The sequence below is a fragment of the Fukomys damarensis genome, unplaced genomic scaffold, assembly GCF_012274545.1.
Source record: "Fukomys damarensis isolate Sample0158 unplaced genomic scaffold, DMR_v1.0_HiC HiC_scaffold_25, whole genome shotgun sequence".
NCBI classification, from domain to species: Eukaryota; Metazoa; Chordata; class Mammalia; order Rodentia; family Bathyergidae; genus Fukomys; species Fukomys damarensis.
In genome coordinates this window covers 27488300-27493683 of record NW_022900937.1, presented here as the reverse complement: position 1 = coordinate 27493683, position 5384 = coordinate 27488300, and the positions used below count along the sequence as shown (strand labels likewise).

At 44.8% G+C, this 5384-nt stretch overlaps 1 pseudogene; it reads left to right on the top strand.

The window, feature by feature from the left end:
* Nucleotides 1–4297: 4297 nt before the first annotated feature.
* LOC117283352 lies at nucleotides 4298–4901 on the top strand (annotated as a pseudogene).
* The last annotated feature ends 483 nt before the right edge of the window (nucleotides 4902–5384 follow it).

Sequence of the window (5384 nt, the reverse complement as noted above, 5' to 3'; positions counted from 1 at the left end):
TATCTTGAATGAATTCATTGTTATCAAACTGTCCCAGCACAACCTCACTGGATGTGGGCACTGCCCTCTCTGAGCTATCCATGCCCAGAGCTGTCTATACGGCAGGAGAACAGGCAAATAGGGAGTTGCTCACTGATAAAAACCAGACCAGTTCTGACCTTGCAGCTCTGGAGGACCCCAGCCATAGACGCCCAGCTACTCCCCATCAGTGATCAAGAATAAACACAGGCAGCTCAACATGGAGCTTGCAATGTGTTAGGTTTTCCTATTTGCAATTTTGAAAGATAAATTACTTCAAACAAAAGTTACTGAGCTTGTGGTTGGATATGAATAAGACAAACAGTGGACATGTGTGACAGTGTCCTGAGCATCATATTTCTGTATTTGTAGATGCCCACGGGGAAAAGCTTGTGGAGTCCCGGGGATTGGTGCAGGCTAGGGATATCTTAGACTCTGCTGCACAGCCTCGGGATTCACCTTCAGTAGCTATGACATGAGCTGGATCTGCCAGGCTCTAGGGAAGGGACTGGAGCGGATCTCAGAGACATCGGCAGTGGTAGTAGCCATACTACGCAGACTCCGTGAAGCGTCGATTCACCATTTCCAGAGACAATGGCAAGAGCACGCTGTATCTGCAAATGAACAACCTGAGAACCTAGGGCACGAGGTGTATTACTGTTCTAGAGACACAAGGAAGGGACCTCAGTGCGCGCCCAGACACAAAACTTCCCGCAGGGGCAGTCACTCCCAGCAGGGAGCGCTGTTGTGCCTGGACAACCAGGCAGGGCCTCAGGAGCAGGTGCAGAGAAGGCAGCAGAGGGGTGAGGGCTTCCTGTTGGCCTCTGGGGTTTCCTTTCTGTATTAACATCACATGACCGGAGCAAACCTTGAAATGCATGAGCGGCAATGAAGTACCCAGTTTCAAGTAACATTCTCTGTTAAATTTAACTGCAAAAGTACAAACTGAAGTAGTAATTTTTGTACATTTTCTATATATGAATTTTGCTTCATGGATAAACATCACTTGTATTCATCTCAAAATAACTTTAAAAATTTTTTGAAGTTGGTTTTCTTTTCTTTGCAGGCACTGGTGCCACTGAGCTAAATCTCCAGCCCTCTTTTGAATGTCATAACCTCATGATCTAAAAATGAATCTGCTAGTATAAGCACAATTATAAGTATTGTTTAACATAGGAATAAATGCTTCAAATTATGAAATTTAACTCCTTCACACCCCTCTGCACATTGTCTAAGAACACCCAGCTGTGTCCTCTCCTTGGCCACCTCAGGAGACCTGGTCCCCAGTCTCAGCCCAGAACCCTGTGGAGCCTTGGGTGAGGAGGAGGAGAGAAGAGGGTCATCTGGGCTGGACTCAGGGCAGAGTCCAGGGCACAGTACAGAGCTTTGCTGTGTTCTTTCTATCCAAGCAGGCACAGCAGGATCTGGGCCTTTTCTTTATGATCTTAGAATCTATTTATTTATTTATTTATTTGGTACCGGGGATCGAACTCTGTTCCTTGTGCTTCTGAGGCAGGCGGTGGAACCACTGAGCTAAATCCCCGGCCTGAAATTTATAAAATATAGTGCTACTATTTTCTCTGAGATCAAGAGTCTTCTTCCTCTCTCTATCTCTCATTTCTTATCCCTAGGTTTCCATCTGTTTATCTGTAAAATAATGGAGAATACAGAAGGTAAAACACTCCAGTTTCATAACATTCATTTTTTCTTTAATAAGCAGGTCCTTGTAATTTGGTCTTTATAGATTTTTCTATATTTTGTCTAAGTTTTACCTCAGTTAATTCTGTACTTTGCAGTCACATATCTATTTCTAAATTTTCCTAAAACAGTCAAATATATCTCTACACCTAATAATGTCATCCTATGGCTATGGTTTTCTGTGAAGTAGATGCACAGTAAACAGAGGGAAATTGTTTGTGCATGCACACACGGTTCCTGAAGGCAGATCTGAGATGACATTTTCATACATAGACAACCATCCCACAGGTGTGACCAAGGGCCTTGTAGTCACATTCATCATGGGATGACAAATGCACCCCAGCTCCTCACCCTGCTCTGCACCTCACAAGGACCAAAATCATAAATGACGTGTCCTGTGTTTCAGGACTGAGATTTCCTGTTTCTGGTGTGATGTCCTAGGTTCATTATTATATCCAGCTGAGGCAGTGGACATCTTCCCAAATATGACCTCACCTGAGATGTAGACAGACTGCATCCTCTCCACTGAAATTTCTGAATCTAAGCTACCTGTAGAACCCTGAAAACTCAAAAATGTTTCATGAGTTTCCTCTGTCTTCTTTTTCTGTGTAATTCAGCGTCCAGTCCTGATCTTGCAAATGCCATTTTGAATTACTGGTCTTAGAGTTCTGCCTCAAAGAACAGTTCAAATTTGGCCTCTGCAAATGTTTCTTGCATTTGTACCTGCCTATAAAGTCATTGAAAACCATTGCTCAATTATTCAAATCTACAAATGTGTGGAAAAATTAATGTCACAAGGCTTTCACAGACCCTTAAAGAAATAAAATTGTAGACTGAATGATTACAAAGAAACTTAGAGACAAAGGAAGATCCAGAATCACAGGTGAGCACTGGTTCCTGGTGTGGAAGGAGCCCAAGGAACACAGTGGACGGAGCATTGATGGGGAGATGTTGGAGGACTGGAAGACAGGAGGGGACCGTGATGAGTTCACATCATGCTCCTGGGGCCACAAAACTCATTAGTTACCTTCAGAAACCCTCAGTATATCAAGGGAAAGATTCTTGACTAGGCACGGTTTTCCCCTGTAAATATACCACATACAAAAGCCAGGGTCCTGCTTCCATTTCGACTATGACAGTGAACAAGCCTCAGAATTTTATCCCTGAGACAGGTCTGGGATTCTAACATCCTCCCCTCAGAGCAACGGACACATCCTTGCTTGAGCAGAGCAAGAACCCCAGTCCTCTTGGATGCTCAGGAGGAGCAGGGGGCCTTGATTAGTTCAAGTGCATTTTTCCAACAATGCTCATGTGACCTCATTGCAGGACAAAACAGACCCTTATAGTGGTCCCAAATGCCTGGTCAAGGATTCCATGTTCTTCATCTGTTTTGTCCACTGCATTCTGAACAAGAATTATGCTGTGACACGTTGGCCTATATGTTGTCCAGGAAAGAACAATTCTAAGTGTCCATGAAGACACGTGTGAGTAAGGAAACAACCAATCTCTGATTTGATTCAGAAACTGTCTGTACATAAACAGTAAATGTATTGTCCTCAAATCCATTGGTGATGATTATTATTTTAGTTTTGCTGGCAAAGTATTGGCTAAATTGCTGTCAACCACCAACTTCCCATGGGCAAAGAATGATTTCATCATACTTTACATCATTCCTCATAAGGGTCAAAGCAGAGGATCAAAAAATAAAAACTACTTTTCAAACAAGATCTGTGGTATCTGAGTGGTTTGGAGACAAGTTTCTTAGTTTGACTTGAAGAGGAGGGAAGCTAGAACCTGATTGCTAATTGAGTGTCGATATTTGATCTAAAATCTAATTATCACTGTAAACGTGGTATAGGTTTTCTAGAAACATCAGTGTATGATGAGAGAGGAAGTTTAAATTTAAGTGCAGAAATAGTGACGTTGAACTTAGAGTTCTAATGGCTGATTATGACACACGAAAGTATCATCTGTGCAATGAAAGCATTTGAACAGATTGCCTAATTTTCTTCCCCGATTTACCATGATTATCTTCGCCAGTGAAACACAAGACAGGTGTTATTTCATCCAGGTTGTCTCCTATCCATAACAGGCGTGTCATAGATCACAGGATGTCTTAATGCAGGAGGCATCGTGGATTTCATGTGACAACAGCAAAGTGATAAAATGAAAAGGTCTCAGCGGACATGGGGCCACCTCACAGAGTAGGGGACAAAGAGACAAGCCAGGGGCTGTGCTGGCATCAGCACTGAGGATTCAAGGACCAGAGCCAGAGAGGATGAGAACTGGGCTGGGGCTCAGGAAGGGAAAGGGGTTTGTAGGGAAGGGACTCTGTTCTCACGAAGATGGGATCATACTTTGACAACCTTCCGAGACATCCTTTACAACCTGTGCTCTCTTATCAGAAGTAAAAAGTACTTCATTTTAAGAGAAATGGTCTTCTGAGACACAGAAAATAAAAAAGCAACTTGATCTCACTCTTTCCCCTCATATAAAAAGAATCTGCCTATGCAAATTAGTATTCAAGTTCTGGGTTCAAATTCCCCTCTTGAGCTGTGGGAGCTCGCAGTCCTCTGCCAAGACTCGGCTGGAGAAGTCTGAGCTGTGGGCTAGAAAATGTGGCTCTGGGGTCTTTTCCTATGCCTGGTGCTAGCCTCCCCAGGTGGGTATCAGTGAGGTCTGATGGACGGACGGGGTGGGGGGTTAGTGAAAGCAGGTGGCTGATATGAACTAATGGCAATTATCCACAGGTGTCCTGTCCCAGGTGGAGGTACAGCAGTCTGGACCTGGCCTGGTGAAGCCTTCACAGACCCTGTCTCTCACCTGCTCAATCTCTGGATTCTCCATCACCAGCAGTGGTTACTGGTGGCACTGGATCCGCCAGAACTCACAGAAGAGGCTGGAGTGGATGGGAGAAATAGGTCATGATAGTGTCACTAAGTACAACCCAACTCTTGCTAGCCGCATCACCATCTCCAGAGACACAGCCAAGAACCAGGTTTTTCTGCGATTGAACTCTGTGACCCCCGAGGACACAGCCTTGTATTACTGCGTGAGACACAGTGAAGGGTCCTCAGTGTGAGCCCAGACCCAAACCTCCCTGCAGGGATGCTCAAGACCAGCAGGGGGCGGAAAGGACACATGGAGCACAAGGGACCAATTTTGAAGCAGTTGAGAAATATTAAAGGGTTTTCTTTCATGTGTTTGTCATCAATGGGGCGTGGAGTTTCCAGGAACTCTCCTGTCTATGAACTTACAATATTGTGTATTCATAGAGGAAGTCATTTCATTTCTTAACATCTAGCTCAAGACAAAATGCACTTAGTATTTTTCAGTGAAATCCATGTTTAAGCCCCGGGGTCTACACCGTGTGACTCACGGTTTGGTCTAGAAATACTTAATGGTTAATGACCCCCCACCCTGTTAAGTGCATCTCCGCCATCCAACATCAGCCACATCTCCATGCCATCCAGTCCTGGTTCATGCAGAGCCCTGTTGCTCAGCACGTTGTGTAACAGTCTCTGTGCTCCATGTCTGCCCACACACGGCTGTAGGTGCTTTACCTTCCCCTGAGGCCTTGACAGGGGACACCGAGCACCCTACTGAGGCAGTTCACCTGCTGCCTCAGGAGCATCTTCCCTGCCCTTCCCGAGCTCTCTCTGCTTCCT